Source organism: Chiloscyllium plagiosum, chromosome 3 (assembly GCF_004010195.1).
Source record: "Chiloscyllium plagiosum isolate BGI_BamShark_2017 chromosome 3, ASM401019v2, whole genome shotgun sequence".
Taxonomy (NCBI): Eukaryota; Metazoa; Chordata; class Chondrichthyes; order Orectolobiformes; family Hemiscylliidae; genus Chiloscyllium; species Chiloscyllium plagiosum.
The window spans coordinates 57,550,504-57,568,845 of NC_057712.1; positions in this window are offsets into that span (position 1 = coordinate 57,550,504).

The following is an 18,342-nucleotide window of genomic DNA, read 5'->3' on the forward strand; positions in this document are numbered from 1 at the left end:
ACGGGCAATTTAGCATGGCCAATTCACCTAACCTGCACATCTTTGGACTACCGGAGGAAACCCACGCAGACACAGGGAGAACATGCAAACTCCACAAAGTCAGTCGCCTGAGGTAGGAATTGAATCCGGGTCTCTGGCGCTGTGAGGCAGCAGTGCTAACCGCTGTGCCACTGTGCCACTGTGCCGCCCACATGTACACTATATTCCAAGTATGGTCTAACTAAAGCTCTATAAAGCTGCAGCATAGCTTGTCTATCCTTATACTCAATACCCTTTCCAATGAAGGCAGCCCTTTTTTTACTCCCTTACCTCCCTGCATTGCCACTTTCAGTGATGTGTGGACCCACACACCCAGATCCCTCTCACTATCAATACTCCAAACTGTTCTGCCATTCACAGTACAATTTCCGCCTGTACTTCTTGACCTTCCAAAATGCATCATCTCTTATCTGTCTGGATTAAACTCCAACTGCCATTTTTCTGCCCATGCCTCCAACTGATCTATAAACAACTGTATCCTTTGACAATCCTCCTCACTATCCGCAACACCACCAATCTTTTCAACATCTGTATAAGGCTTTCCAACAGAATTTAAACGTGACACAGGAACAGTTGTTTCAATATATCAGAAAGCTAAATAAGCTTGAAGTCGGAAGGTCAGACCAATCAATAAAACTGCAAGGTCAAGAGGCTTAGATCCTCAGCTGCATGGCTAAGTCTGACAAAAGCTTAGTCACAGTGTTTCATGGCATTGCATCCTCTGTATTCTGAGAAATCAAAATATCTCATTGTTGAGCAGAAATGCACAGATCTATCTAGGTTTCTTTGCGAGTGTGGATATTTTATTTTGAGTGAAGACAGGAGAGACTTTTGACCAGAATTTGGAAACTTATTGAAAACATTTGGGCAAGTTGATGAACAGGAGTATCATATTAGTCTGCCGGAAGATGCTGAACTCATCTACTTGTAACAGTCCCAGGAAAAATCCTCATCCTCAGATGGAAAATGTAAAAAGTAAAATGTCAGTTAGCACATTTGAAAACAGGGTGGTAAGCCTGGGGGAGTAACCATTCCCAAGACAAACAGACAACTAAGATCTCACGCACTTAAACAAAGGAGTAAGGAGGGAAATACATCATTTTATATTTGTCAGTGAAAATTTGGCAAAATTGGCAATTTTCAAACAGTTGAATTGTAAAACCTAAGGATTTCTGGCATATGTCCTTAGACCAAGAGTCAAGATTAAAGATTACGGTTATAATACCTTTGGGGCAATACTTTTTCAATCATCTACAATTTGGAGTTGCCTTTGCACCACAGATTTTGCAAACAGCAATGTCTAGAATTCTGGAAGAGAAATGGAACTATTTGCTATATGCATGACATTCTGGTGCATGGTATAATGAAGATATATGAGACATGTCAACTTCATAAATATCAACTATTGAAAGAATCTCACCTTCCAGGAGATTCTCCTCAGATGAGGTGCAAGATTGTTGCTGATCCTTTCCATGTCCATGGCACAAATGCATTCTGGTGAATGATTACTTGATCAAATGTCCTTTACAAGATAAATTGAAGACACCCTTACTGCAATAGATGCCACATTGGCCACAATATTCAGTATGTTTTGTGTACTTCAATTTGCATACAGTGCACAGATACACCTTTCCAAAACACACAGAAAATGGGATGTTCAACATATTGCACTCCCCCTGACTACTTTCAAATAGTCTCAGAATGAACTGTTCATATAGCAAAATCCATGACAGTTAAATGTAATGAACTTACCAAGATTTTCAGATAGTTATGCTAAATTTGTGAACTGTTTCTCGAGGTAAAATAGAAATGTAGATAGATGCAGCAGTTAACTACTTCACCCCTCAAGCCTGCCCCACTATTCAATATGATTATAGCTGATCATTGAGTTCAATACCATTTTCCCTTGATCACATTAGCCACAAGAGCTATATCTACCTCCCTTTTGAAAATACAATGCTTTGACCTCAATCACTTTCTGTGGTAGTGAATTCCATGGGCTCACCACTCTCTGGGTGATTAAATTTCTCATCACCTCAGTCAGAAAAGGTTTACCCCTATCCTTAAACTGTGATCCCAGTACTGGACTCCCCCACTATGGGGCACATCCTTCCACCATCTAATCTGTCGAGGCCTGTTAGAAACTTATAGGTTTCTATGAGATCCCCCCTGGTTCTTCTAAACTTCAATGGATACAGCGCTGCAGAGAATCAATATGGTTAACTTTTACTACACTCCCTCTGCAGCAAGAACGTCTGTCCTCGGATAAGGAGACCAAAACTGCACACAATATTCCATGAGTGGCCTCACCAATGCTCAATGTAATTGCAGTAAGATATGCTTGTTCATGTACTCAAATCTTCTTGCTATGAAGGCCAACATGCAGTTTGCCTTCTTTACTGCCTGTTACACCCATGAGCTCACTTTCAGAGACTGGTGTATGAGGACATCCGGGTCTTGATAAACATTCTCCTCTCTCAATTTACAGCCATTCAAATAATACTCTGCCTTCCAATTTTTGTTAAAGTGATAACTTTACATTTATCCACATCATATTGCATTTGCCAGTCATTCAGCCTGTGCAAATCTCACTGCAACATCTCTGCATTCTCACAGCTCACCCTTCCACACAGCTTTTGAGAGAGGACATTTAGTTCCCACATCCTGCTATTTAGAAAAAGACCCGTTTATTCCTATTCTTTGTTTCCTATCTGCTAACTAATTTTCATCTGTCTCAAAAGACTACCATTATCCTATATGCTTTAACTTTACACATCTCTTATGTGGGATTTTGTTAAAAGCCTTCTGCATCCTTGAAGAATTTCAACAGATTTGTCCAGCATGATATCGCTTTTTTAAAATTAATGCTGACTATGTCTGATGTTACCGTTGTTTTCTAAGTGCTCTGCTATAAAATCCATGATTTAAAAGGACTCTAGCATCTTCCCCATTAATAATGTCAGACTCACTGATCTTTAGTTCCCTGTTTTCTCTCTACATCCCTTTTTAAAATAGTGGTTATATTCCTCCAATCTGTAGGAACTGTTATAAACTCAAAAGAATCTCAGAAGTTGACCATCAATGCATCCATTAGTTCTAGGGTAACATCCTTCAGTATCTGGAATGTAGATAGTCAGGCCTTGGGAATTTATCAGCTTTCAATCCCATCAATTTCTCTAACACCATTTTGCTTCTAATATTGATTTGCTTCTGTTCCTCCCTCTCACAAAACCCTTTTAACATATATTTTCATTAACAGCTCACATCTGGAAGTCAAGTTCACACAGTTCTTCTGCCCCAGATTCTCATCATGCAGCCAAACATGCACATTGTTGGAGAGAAGATGAAAATGCTCCAGATCATTCTGCTATAATGCACATTTCATCAACACAAATTTTCTGTAATGCAATTGACGAATTTGGGACTGTGTTTCTAAAGCACAAATTTTCAAAATGTGTGTTGTGTGTAACGCAATTACATTGCTAACACTTTAAGGGCTGTTCCTAAAGTGTGATTTTTCTACAATGCGGTGTCACACGAGAAAGTAACTATCACTTTATAGAAGAACTAACTGTACAAGTACATATTCCAATTGAACCAGTACAAAACTTAAAAGTTTTAGATGTTCATATGAACAAAAGGGTTCTTTGAAAGATATTAAGTTGCAGTGCCCAGTATAGCGCTTTTTTTTTGTAATAGGCAATGGTTGAGACTTGTCGGGAGTGAGGTGCTGGAAAAGCACAGCAGGTAAGGCAACATCTGAAAAGCAGTAGAATAGATGTTTCAGGCATAAGCCCTTCATCAGGAATGATTGAGCCTTCCAAGTAAATAGGTAATGTATCTAAAGTGTACACAATCAACCACCCATCGCGCAGGATGAATACTTGGATACTGAAGTTATCATGCCAGATAACGATCTACAACTAATGATAAACATCCACCCTTAATGATAGACAGCATATTGCAGAGTAAAACTGCACAGCCAATCCTGATAACTATACAGAGGAACCTGGATAATCCAAAGGACATGGGCGGGGCATATTTCGTTTGGCTAATCGAATTCTGGATAATCGAATGCTGAATAACATAGATTAGCAGGCATTGGGAGCTTGTAATCTTAGCCAGATAAATCAATATTCGGATAACTGAATGCTGGATAATTGATGTTCCTCTGTATATCCATCATTTAAATGTGTAGGAACAATGTACATAAACACTTTCTTTCCTATGTTATTGGAGAAGGGTGCCCATTCTTTCAACAGAAAAATAGGAGCTGTTTTACTATTGCCTAGTTCCAAGACCAGACAGGCGTGTGGCATTCTAGAAGAGAGGTATTCAAATTTATGTTCAGCCACTCTATCATTGCAGTATGTTTAGTTAATTATTTATATGCAATGTCGAATACCACCACTAAGCACAAAACCTTGACTATATATAAGGTATGTGATAGTAGAACAACATGGTTAGTCTTGCTCATAAACTTCATGGCATCGGTCTCAACAAGAACCCAATCTTTGTCATATGTTACATACTGAGGGGAGCAATTAGACCATACCTTATGAGCAGTGATATTTAGTGTTTTCTCTGCCCTAATAATTGGAAAGCACAAGATAAAACACTGACAGGATGTTATGAATCAGTTAGTCTTGGTTTCAGACCAGAAGTTTTCAAATTCATCACATGCTGAAGCTTCTGTTTGTTTGAAAAAGCTGTGCCATTTTCCTTAAGAATGGCAGAGGCAACACTTGGTGCTAGTTACTTATCCTCCAATGTTCAGCTGGACTCATTTGAACCGTCCCTGCTGCAAATTAGTTTTTTTAAAATCTAGATAAAGTGATACCTTCCGTCCTCTCTGGAGGGAGTAAATTTGGCAGCCTTACCTATATGACTTTGTAACAAGTACTGAATCATGATCCCAATAAGGTAGTGGATCTAACTCAAGCAGCTTTACCTGGTTGAAACCTTTTGTTTTTAATAAGGCATTTTTAAGAATAAAGGTATTGGTGATTTTGTTCAGCCTATGAGTCATAATCATATCAAGGTTGAATTTTGTTCTCTCAAAAAATTAGTCAGTTTGATCCCTGAAAGCATCTTGTAGCCCTCAAGAAGCCAGCTTGAGTCAACTTTTTAAATTGTAGTTTTAGGGTCAGAGATGTACAGCACAGAAACAGACCCTTCAGTATAACTCGTCCATGCTGACCAGATATCCAAACCTAATCTAGTCCCATTTGCCAGAACTTGGACCATATCCCTCTAAACTCCTCCTAACCATATACCCATCAAGATGCCTTTTAAAATTGTAATTGTACCAGTCTCTACCACTGCTTCTGGCACTCATTCCATACATGTACCACCCTTTGTGTGAAAAGGTTGCCGCTTAGGTCCCGTTTAAATTTTTCTTCTCTCACCCTAAACCTATGCCCTCTAGTTCAAAACTCACCCAGCTTGGGAAAAAGATGTTGTCTATTTATCGTATCCATGCCCCTCATGATTTTATAAACCTCTATAAGGTCACCCCCCCAGCCTCCGATGCTCCAGGGACAACAGGCCCAGCTTATTCAGCCTCTCCCTATAGCTCAAATCCTTCAACCCTGGTAACATCCTTGTAAATCTTTTCTGAACTCTTTCAAGTTCCACAATATCCTTCTGATAGGAAGGAAATCAGAATTGCATGCAATATTCGAAATGTAGCCTAAACAATGTCCTGTACAGTTGCACATGACCTCCCAAATCCTGTACTCAATATTTGGACCAGTAAAAGAAAGCATACGAAGCACCTTCTTCACTATCCTATCTACCTGCGACTCCACTTTCAAGAACTATGAATCTGCACTCCAAGGTCTCTTTGTTCAGCAACACTCACCAGCACCTTACAATTAAGTGTATAAGTTCTGCCTTGACTTGCCCTTTCCAAAATGTAGCACCTCACATTTATCTAATTTAAACTGTATCTGCCACTCCTCAGCCCATTGCACCATCTGATCATTGTACTCTGAGGTAACCTTCTTCACTATCCACTCTACCTCCAATTTTGGTGTCATCTGCAAACTTACCAATTAGACCTCCAATGTTCACATCCAAATCATTTATATAAATGACGAAAAGCCTAACACCGATCCTTGTGACACTCCACTGGTCACAGGCCTCCAGTCTGAAAAACAACCCTCCACCACCACCCTCTGTCTTCTACCTTTAAGCCAGTTCTGCATCCAAATCGCTAGTTCTCCCTGTATTCCATGAGATCTAACTTTACTAACCAGTCTACGATGAGGAACCTTAGTGAATGTCTTGCTAATCATGTCCACCGCTCTGCCCTTATCAATCCTCTTTGTTACTTTTTTCAAAATACTCCGTCAAGTTTGTGAGAAATAATTTTCCTTGCCTTTCCAAATACATGTAAATGTTGTCCTTCAGGTTTCCCTCCAACAACTTGCCTGCTGCCGAAATCAGGCTCACCAGTCTATAGTTCCCTGGCTTTTCCGTGCTACCTTTCTTAAACAGTGGCACTACATTAGTCAACCTCCAGTCTTCTGGCACCTCAGCTATGACTATCGAAGATACAAATATCTCAGCAAGGGGCCCAGCAATCACTTCTCTAGCTTTCAACAGAGTTCTAAGGAGCATCTGAGCAGATCCTGGGGATTTATCGACGTTTATGAGTTTCAAAAAAAAGTACTTCCTCCTCTGTAACATGGACATTTTTCAAAATGTCACTATCTATTTCCCCACATTCTATATCTTCCACGTCTTTCTCCACAGTAAACACTGATACAAAATACTCATTTAGTATCTCCCCCAGCTCCTCCATAGGCCTCCTTGCTCATCTTTCAGGGGCCATATTCTCTCCCTAGTTACCCTTTTGTCCTTTGGACTCTCCTTAACCCTATTTGCAAAACTATCTCATGCCCCCTTGTTACCCTCCTGATTTCCCTCTTAAGTATACTCCTGCTGCCTTTATACTCTTCTAAGGATTCATTCAATCTCTGCTTTCTACACCTGACATATGCTTCCTTCTTTTTCTTAGCTAAAACCTCAATTTCTCTAGTTATTCAGCACTCCCTACTCGTACTAGCCTTGCCTTTCACCCTAACAGGAATATACTTTCTCTGGACTCCTGTTAGGAGAAAGTGAGGACTGCAGATGCAGGAGATCAGAGCTGAAAATGTGTTGCTGGAAAAGCGCAGCAGGCCAGGCAGCATCCAAGGAGCAGGAGAATCGACGTTTCAGGCATGAGCCCTTCTTCTGGACTCCCGTTACCTCATTTTTGAAGGCTTCCCATTTTCCAGCCATCCCCTTTCCTGCGAACCACTTTCACCAACCAATTTTTTGAAAGTTCTTGTCTCAAGGCTTTTCTCCAATTTAGAACTTCAACTTTTAGATCTGGTCTAACATTTTCCATCATTATTTTAAAACTAATAGAAGTATGGTTGCTGGCCCCAAAGTGGTCCCCCACTGACACCTCAGTCACCTGCCCTGCCTTATTTCCCAAGAGCAGGTTACGTTTTACACCTTCTCTAATCGGCACATCCACAAACTGAATCAGAAAATTTTCTCGTACACATTTAATAAATTTCTCTCCATCTAAACTCTTAATACTAAAAACAGTCCCAGTCTATGTTTAGAAAGTTAAAATCCCTTTTCATAACCACCCTACTGTTCTTACAGATAACTGAGATCTCCTTACAAATCTGTTTCTCAATTTCCTGCTAACTTTAATACAATCCCAATAAGGTGACCACCCTTTTCTTATTTCTCAGTTCCACCCAAATAACCTCCCTGGATGTATTCCCAGGAGTATCCTCTCTCAGTACAGCAGTAATGCTATCCCTCAACAAAAACACCACTCTCCCCTCCTCATTTGTACCCTTTTCTATCCTTCTTATAACATTTGTATTCTAGAATATTAAGCTACCAGTCCTGTCCATCCCTGAGCCACGTCCCTGTAATTGCTATGACCTCCCAGTCCCACATCCTGTGTTCATCTGCCTTCACTGTTTGGCCTCTTGCATTGAAATAAATGCAGTTTAATTTATCAGTCCTACCTTGTTGTCTGCTTTGTCCCTATGTGCCCCTACTGTTTGATTCGCTCCTTTTCCAACTGTACCAGGCTCAGACTGATCTGTTTCCTCACTATCTCCCTGTGTCCCACCCCACCACCTTACTGGTTTAAATCCTCTTGAGTAGGTCCAGCAAATTCCATGAGTGAATCCGTGGAAGAGTATAAAGACTGATATATATTGGTCCCCTTCCAATTCAGGTGCAAACCATTCTTCTTGTACAGGTCACTTCTACCCCAGAAGAGATTTCAATGATCCAAAAATGTGAATCCTTCTCTCCTGCACCAGCTCCTCAGCCAAGCATTCATCTGCTCTATCCTCTTATTCTGACCCTCATTAGCTCGTAGTGCTGGGAGTAATCCAGATATTACTGCCCTTGAGAACTACCTTTTTAAATTCCTGCCTGACTTTCTATATTCTCCATTCAGAATCTCATCCTTTTCCCTTCTTATGTCATTAATTCTAATGTGTACAATGACCTCCTGCTGGTCCTTCTTCCCCTTGAGAATATTCTGCACCTTCTCTGAGATATTCTTGATCCTGGCACTAGGGAGGTAACACACCATTCTGATTTCTCGTTGCTGGCCGTAGAAACATCTGTCTGTGTCTCTGACTAGAGAGTCCCCTATCACAATCAATCGCTTGGAACCTGACGTACGCCTCATTACATTAGAGCCATTCTCGGTACCAGAAACTTGGTTGTTAGTGCTACATTCCTCTGAGAGTCCATCATCACCTACATTTTCCAAAACAACATACTGGTTTGAATAGGGGATAGCCACAGGAGACTCCTGTACCATCTGCTTCCTTCTCCTACCTTTCCTGGAGATAACACATTTATCTGACTGTATCTGCAGCTGTTCTCCCTTCCTATAATTGTAGTCTGTCACACCCCTTAGCTCCTGTAAGTGCCTTATTGCTTCTCACTGCAGCTCTAACTGATCAATGCAATAAGATAGGATTTGCAACCAAAGACACTTCCTGCAGACATAATCTTCAGTAACTCTCCCTAATCTCCCACATCTGACAGCAAGAGCATATTCCTCTACTAAAGGCCAGCTTTGCTCCTTCACAATCTATAGACCCAGAAAATAGCACTGTCTTATTGCTCTAAAAGTCCCTGCTCCAGGCTAACTTAGTACTTATAGTTTATATTTTTAAAAAGACAGATAGCAATAAAACATATAATCAAGAGAGAATCCACTCTGTTCACTATTGTAGATTTACAGCAAGGTTACATATTAAAAACTATGCACCTATCAGTTCCTATCTGTGAGCTCTCCCACATAGCTTCCTCCAAGGTCAGCTGTGAATTTCACTGTTTGTTATTTTTTTCATAAACGCACTCCGATGTCCAGAGAAACTTGAAGTCAAACAGCAAAGACAATAATTGTTCAGATTCACAGCTGTGACAGACAACAGTGTAGGTCTTTTTCTCTGACAATGTGGTCCCTCCCTTTGTCTGTCTTCCTCCTTTTTTAAAGTGCCATTGTTTTGATCTTTTTTCTCCACAAAGTTCCAAAACAATATAACAGCATATAAAACAGTAATCGTTGCTCCTGAAATTTGAGGAAATCACCTCTAACATCTAAAATACCTCAAAAAGGAGTAGCACTTACAGCTACAATTTTTCTGTCCTCCATCTTGGATTACCCAGAATCCTTTTTGATATAACTTTGCAGATTTACAATATGATGGAGGTACTGACTATTCTGTATGGTCAATAATCAGAGTTAATTGACTTAATATTATTGGTAAAAGATGTGGAGCAATAAGAATAAATGCTTTCAATCAGCAAATTAACACTATCTGACTGTCCTGAAAAGGTATTGCTAGCTGATTCAATAGTTAGCTTTAAAAGAGGGTTGGACCAGTGCTTGAAGGAAGAATTTACACGGTTTCAAATTGGGAATAGGAGAAAACGTGATTGTTTGTGCAAATAGCCAGCACAAGCACAATGAGATCAATGGCTTATTATGATATCAGGCATCAAAGACAGCATTTAAAAACAATTAGCATAACTCACAGGGAAAGTGCAATCTGGTTTCAGACATCATGAAAAGAATTCTGGAGAGAACGCTGAGCCTGAAACAAATACTGAGAAGGCCCAAGATTTTTCAATGCTTCCCTGAAGGTCCTTTTTCAAGCAGCAAGGAACATCTTGCTCTTCTTGAGACAAGAAGCCTTCTCAATTCTGCAAAGTGTGGGCAAAAATGGTAATGTATGTGAATGGCAAGTGCAATGCAGTCAGGTCACTACTGCAATGTCAGAAGAAATAATGTATCACTAAACATAAGGTAAAAAATACTGCTTGCATATTCTCTGCTCTGATTGGTATCGCTGCTACTATTGAATGAGTTTACCTCCAACAGGACATTTTATCAGATGCAGCAATGATCCTTCATAACTTTTGAAACTGCCATGAATATCATGGTATTGAAGAATCAAGTAGATATTTATTTCTAAATGATTATTTTGTACAAATGTTATATTCCTCAGGTACGAAAATTAAGATATTAGATAATAACAGAGTAGCATGCTGGTAGTGATCTGAAGTAAGATGCAAATGAGCTCTTTATGCTTTAGTTCGCATGCTATGATATAATAAGCATGCCTTTAAAGGTATATTGACTGAGAAATGGCACAAGTTATAGTCCCATACTCTTTGCCTACACTCTCAATACAGTTTCTTTTAATCTTTTTCTGTTGCTTCAAGAGATTAAATACTGTTGCCTGATAGTGATGGGCATTCTCAGGATAGATTGCAAGATCAGGAACACATGCCTAAGATGGTAAAGACTGGCACCTGTGGAATGTTTCTGAGTACCAGCATTCAATTTCCTTGAGAAAGTGCAGCTTATTACAATCTAACTTCAGGATTGCCTTTGAAGCTGTCAGCTGTCTTGAAACCATTTGTCCCTCTAGCAACTGATCCAGCCAATTATGTATCATGTCAACTGGTAACAACAGACAATTGACCTTTCATGGTTAAGTTTGGTAGCTACGTGGACAGCGTACAATTAGTCAAATCACATGCTGCCTTGGCACTTGATTTTGCCTCTTATGCATTACAATCAGAAATAATCTATTTTTTTATACTTGATATGTTCTGTCAGGTTGTAATGACACAATATTACAAACTGGAATATCATTGATTTAAGAAAACGTACTGTAGGATTACGAAGATGATCTATATAAATGCTGGGTTGACAATAAGAAAATGTAACATTATAGATACAATATTCTTCTTCATGCTGAAGTATCAACATTTCAACATAGTGGAGCAGACTCTTAATTTAGCTGTTACAATGTGTCAAAAATGGTCAACAATTTTGCCAGAATAGGTTTGTAGAATGCAAATAATTTAAGACAAAATCATGAAAATACTGTATCAGAAAAGGAAAAGTGATATTTTGAAAGGATAATCTCAAAATAAAATCACTTTATTGCATTTTTAAGAATTGTTAAGAATTTAATTCAAATCAAAATGAGGTTTGTTACAACCAGGTGAGGAAGGAGAATTGGCTCCTCACTTATTAAACACTTCTCAGCTGGTCACAACAAATATTTCTTTAATAGCAGGCAGATATCACACTTGAGTTAAATAAGTTGTTCCATGTCTATAGTATTCAGTTCCAGCTTCCCATTTCCCACTCAGACCATCCTCTGACTTCTGAATATGATGACAAATTCAAGAAAAAGCATTGCTAATTTAGAGCAAATGTTACATTTTAGACCCATTCTCACTAAGATGTGGATAAAGACTGGCCAGACTTGTCTTGCATAAAACCCTAAAGATCAATATAAGAGGATAATGGTCTGTGCTGAATTAAACTGCAATCCCCAACGGTGAATGTTTAATGCATTATCTTGTCACAGCACTTTTACAAGTTTTTAAAAAAATCATTATTTTTACTACAAACAATTTCAGTAAAGATTATTCTTTTTTAAAATAATTAAGCTGGAGGCATTCAGATCAAACTGCTCTTGGAATGCTCTGTTATACAGGCTAGCACCCTGAATTCAGTTAACTGAAACTTGACATTGCATTAGCTCAAAGTGGGTGACAGTACAATACTAAACACTGCTTGTGTTAAGCTGATGTTGTTGTTGTTGGCAGTAGGGGGTAACAAGAAGAAGGTCAGCTCAAAGATGCCCTGAGATGAGTATTTTTTCCATGAGGAGTGGAATGTTACACACTGCTCCTTGGAGCAGTCAGGCAGGTGGGAGTAAAAGGCATATTTGAAACCTACCTTCCACAGTTGTTACTTTGCCAACACACTTGCTGTGGGAAAATTGTGGCCTGTAAATGGCCAGCTGTTAACCCTTTGCCATTTGAATTTACCATCAGTGGAGAGTATCTGGACCAAACCCCTCTTCAGAGGATCAGTGTGGACTCAATGGGCTGAATGTCCTGCTTCCACTTTGTAGGGATTCTATGATTCTAAATGGTAAGGTAACCAAGTATAACATGGGTTTCTGGTTAGAAAGAATCAAGAGGGTGCCATATGCCTGGGTAACCTATGTACAATGCTCAACTCACCAGACAGAGCATTACCCTGACCTGCAGAAGTTGACCATAATCACCAACACCCCACCCTGGTCCAAGCTGCCTGGCACCAATTAAACCCTCCAAGTTGACTAAAATAAAGCTAAAACCAAAGAATTGGGGTTGCTGGAAATCAGAAACAAAAACAGAAATTGCTGGAAAAACTCAACAGATCTGACAGCATCTTTGGAGAGAAAGCAAATTAACATTTTGGGTCCAGTGACCCTTCTTCAGAATAAGGATTACTGGACCCACAACATTAATTTTGCTTTCTCTCTAAAGATGCTGCCAAGCCTGCTGAGCCCACCTAGTTCACCATTAGGCTCTTTGTTTGTTTATTGTCTTCCTTACAGTGGCCTCCACTCACATCAGATGAACTAGCAGATCTCAGTGGTGGGAGATGGTGGTGAGAGAAGTCTCATCTCAGGTCAACAATGGCTCAACACTGAAGGGCAAATCTGTAAAACTAATGAATAACGCATACTGGCCTGAGATGTGAAGTGTACCTTAAAATGGAGCATCAGTGCAACCAATACTTTCATTTTGGAAATATTACTTATTTATAAAGTCTGTTTATTTTTGTTTATCTGTATATCTGGGGGGAAAAAAACCTGAAGCATTGTTTCCCAGCAATAAGACGTAGTCTTGACCCAACTTTTGCTTCACAGGGCAGGGCTTCTGCCTCTGAATAAAATTTTGCCCTCTATCTGCCCAACTAATATTGACAAAATGCTTGTTGCATATCTAAGCAGATGGTCAAATTGTGCCTAATATGTAGTTATGGAGGAAGGTACGCTTCATCATATTGCACACAGTCCTTGGGAGTTAAAAGGAAAAGAAAAGCAATAAAAACAAATCCATTGTAAATTAAATTAATATAAATTGATAACAATTTCATTACAAGTCATTTAAAATTCTTCTCATCTTGATTTTACCAAGTACAGCAGCCTCTTACCATGCTGTGACCAATAAAACTCAATATTTAACCTACAAATTACTGTTAATTATGAACTTGTAGGTATTGTTCAAGATACTGATATTATAAAAATGCCCATAGTTTAATGATTTGTAAATCCTGGTTCATCGTAAATGTCTCTCTTACATTGAGAGTCAAAGATTATCTTAAAAGCTCACTAACAACATCTTCTGAAATAATGATACAATGAAGAATATAATCTGCATCATCCTTCTTCCAGTAAACTATCAATTTCTGGTCTATTTCATTAATTAAGTTTTGTTTGGAACGTGTTTATTCTCTTCGGTCTTTATAAGAAATAATAGCTTTTCACAAAACAGCAGTTGGGATGGGAGAGTCCAGAACTAGCGGGCATAGGTTTAGGGTGAGAGGGGCAAGATATAAAAGAGACCTAAAGGGCAACTGTTTAATGCAGAGGGTAGTACGTGTATGGAATGAGTTGCCAGAGGAAGTGATGGAGGCTGGCACAATTGCAACATTTAAAAGGCATCTGGATGGGTATATGAATAGGAAGGGTTTTGAGGAATATGGGCCGGGTACTGGCAGATGAGACTAGATTGGCTTGGGATATCTGGTTGGTGTGGACGAGTTGGACCGAAGGGTCTGTTTCCATGCTGTACATCTCTATGACTCTATGACTCTATAAATGCCAATACACATATGAAAATACCTGCAGCAGAAAAGTAATTCTTGGAGCAGAATGCGTAAATCTATATTGGATTGATGTACTGAAATTAAACACTCAATAAACACTTTTATTATACAACCAACACTCCTGTCTTTCATTTCTTTCAACAATCATCTCACCAAAGATAGCTACATTGATAGAAAGCTATCATTTGTACCTCTGAAACATGAGGCGTACATTACATAGCTAACTACTAGAGCAAGATTTTTAAAAATGTAGCTTTGTGTTAAATAATAGCTATTTAATTACTAAATTAATTTTACTGAATAAGGCAAGCATATCACAAATTCAGCATATAGACAAACCCACTGGGGGAGATTTTCAACTTCTGTCCAAAAATGGGTATGAAGCCGGTAGAAAGACTATAATGCGCATCTAATGGGAGGTCTGAACCATTTACAGATTTTTTAAAAATTGCAATAAGGGTCTATGCAGACAGCTCTGACTTTTAATTTGTAAGCATCTTGAAAAAAGACAGTTCACTCACTCACAGGCTTAACAGAGGTCCTCCTTCCCCAGTTTCCATGTCCTGGTTGATCATTTCAAAGACTGGCAAATTAAAATAAATACAGCCAGTGTCTTCTATCATAGTACCTAGCTCTTGAATTACTCCAGAGGTTTTGATGTAGCTCTCTGAAGATCATTCAAGGAGTCATCACTCATGATAAGAAATGTTTTTTTAATATTTGTCTTGAAATTGTATTTTACTATTGTACCTATGTTCATTTGAGGCACGAATGGCTACAATCACAGACATTATCAAGATGTTTCCTTTTAGTTGCCATGATTAGATATATTGGTACTTCCTGAGTATCTTCGACATGGTTCAGTTAATTTAAATAATTCAGCAACAAGCTTTTATATTTAAAATCAAGGTTAGTTTACTGCCCATACATCTGACTTGGGGGTTAATAGAAATAATCGTATCTCACTAATATTACTCACCCACACTAGGAGAAAGTGACGACTACAGATACTGGAGTTCAGAGTCGAGAGCTGGAAAAGCACAGCAGCTCAGGCAGTATCCGAGGAGCAGGAGAATCGATGTTTCGGGCATAAGTCTTCCATCAGGAATCTACATGGTCTATCATGCACATTTGAATACAGATGAAGATAACATAGTAATAATAAAAACAAAATTCAAATCTATTTTGGTGCAGGCCTAACTGTTTGGCATCAGATTTTGTTGACTGAAGTAATGAGAGATAACATTATTGAAACATATATAGGATTCTTAGGGTGCTTGTCCCTGGATTTGCAGAGATGTTGTTTCCTTTTGTGTGAGAATCATGCTGCACAGGGCATAATCTCAGAGTAAGGGGTTTGCCAGTGATGAGAGAGATGAAGAGGAATTTCATTTCTTAGTGGGTTGTGAATCTGTGGAATTCTTTACTACACGGGACTGTTGAAGCTGGACCATTAGCTTTATTCAAGGCTGAGATAAATGCATTTTTAATCACTAAGTGAACTAAGACAGAATGGTCGAGTTTTTTATTCACTCATGGGACATGGGTGACACTGATTGGCCAGCATCTATTCCCCATCCCTAATTGCTGCTCAGAAGATGGTGGTGAGCTGTCTCTTAAACTGCTGCTATCTCCAGGCTGTAGGTTGACCCACACTACCCTTAGGGAAGGAATTCCAGGATTTTGATCCAGCTACAGTGAAGGAATGCTGATATATTTCCAAGTCAGGATGGTGAGTGGCTTGGAGGGTAATTTGCAGGTAGTGGTTTTCCCATGTATCTGCTATCTTTATCCTTATAGATGGAATTGGTTGTGGGTTTGTAAGGTGCTGTCTAAGGATCTTTGGTAAGCATATGCAATGCATCTTGTAGATGGTGCACACTGCTGCTACTGAGTGTCTGGTGAGGTGATAGAAGGGATGTCTATTTATGGATATGGTGCCAATCAAGCGGGCTGCTTTGTCCTCGATGGTATCAGCTTCTTGAGTTTTGTTGGAGCTCATCCATGCAGACAAGTAGGGAGTATTCTATCACACTCCTGACTTGTGCCTTGTAGATGGTAGACAGAATCTGGGGAGTCAGGAGTTGACTTCTTCACCGCAGTAATCCTAGCCTTTGACTTGTGCTTGGAGCTACTGTTTATGTGGTGAGTCCAATTGAGTTTCTGATTAATGGTAACACATAATAGTGATAGTGGTGGATTCAGTAGTAGCATTTTTGAATGTTAAGTTGATGGTTATCAGATGAACCATGATCTCATTCAATGACAGAGCAGACTCAATGAGCTGAAAAGCCTAATTCTGTTCCTATACCTTATAGTCTTATTATCTAAAGGAGATATCACAAGAACTATAATTGTTCCTAAAATTAATCTGCTGAAGGTTGTTCTCACAGGCAAGATTGAGGATAGGAAAGGGTAGAAAAAAAATAGAGGGAGAAAATTTGTTTCTCTTTCAAGATAATTACTTTGCTGTTTAACTGCCTACAGCATATTTTTCAATTTGATTTGTTATTGTCACATGTACCTAGGTATAGTTACAAATTTTGATTTGCATGCAATACAAACAGATTATACTATACAAAGTTACATTTGGGTATTAGAATGGAGTAAATAATACAGTGCTATGGCTGCAGAGAATGTGCACGGAGAGTGAAATCAACATCAAATTTAAAATTGAAGAGGTCCATTCAGAAGTCTAAAAACAGTGGAGAAGCAGCTGTTTTTGAATCTATTTGAAAGCATATATAGAATTTTATATCTTCTGCCTGACAAACTAAAGTGGAAGAGAGTATAACCAGGGTGGAAAGAGTCTTTAATTATGCTGGTTGCTTTCCCAAGGCAGCGGAAAGTATAGATGGAGTCAGCAGATGGAAGGCTAGTTTGCACGATGGACTGGACTGTGTTCACAACTCTCTGTAGTTTCTTGCATTTGGAAAGAGCAGTTACAATACCATGCTGTGATGCATCCAGTTGGAAAGCTTTCTATGGTGTATCTATAAAAATTCCTAAGAGTCCTTGTGAACATGTTGAATTTCCTTAGTTTCCTGAGGAAGTAGAGCTGGTGTTGTACTCACCTTCTTGTTGGGATGATCAAGGCCTGACTTTCTTTCGGAAACTCTGATGCAATCTGTATTCATTTCAATAAAAACCTTTTTATTTACAAACTTTCTTTTTACACAGTTTGGCATTAGCTGACAGTGTGTCCTCATAAGATCTCCCTCCAGATTGTCTCTGGCTAGTCATGTGACCTTGCATCATCGTTATCTCGTGATCTCTGAGGCAGTTAATCTATTAGTCAGTATCTTCCCTCAGATTCTGTAACATTATTTGCATTTTCTCCAGCTCTCTTCAGAGTCTCAAACATCTCTGGCTTAGTTCCTGAGATTGCTTTCAAATTTGTACCACTTGTTAAACTCATTCAAATTGCTTTCTGAGGATGGTAGTCTGTTACACTTTCTCTCCTGTCAATTCAAGTGTGCAGAGTAATATGTCCATTATGGTATTTTCAGGGTCTCCGAACTCTCCTCAAAATTCTGTTTTTCTGTTTTTTCAAGAACAGTTCCTTCTTGCTGTCAGTGTCAGCTCCTTACATTCTCCCCAGCTGAAGAATTGACAATTCCCATCCTTGATGCCAATGATTGAAGTATCTAATTTGTTTTTCTCTTTACAATGCTTGATGTTTTCTCACTCTAAGATGGTCTTTGTGGTAATACAAGCTTTTAATTTTCCAGATGTGATGGAATCTGCATCTGCCATCATCCATAAGTCAATAGAGACAATTACTACCATACTTTTTGCTCAGAAGTTCTTTTACAGTTAAAATTTCTCTCTGTACTTCACTGATTTCTTGATTGCACATAATCAGGCACATTTGTTCCATAATGAAACTATAATCATTGCCAAAATCTCTGAATTGGTAATTTGCTACTTGTGGTTTATGATCAGATGCAACAATGTCAGTAGTACCATGAAGTGAATAGATTTGTTTTGAAGCTCTTCATCACTATGTCCACTGTGACACTGTGTTGATTTATCTTAATCCATCTTGTGTAATAGTCAATAATGAT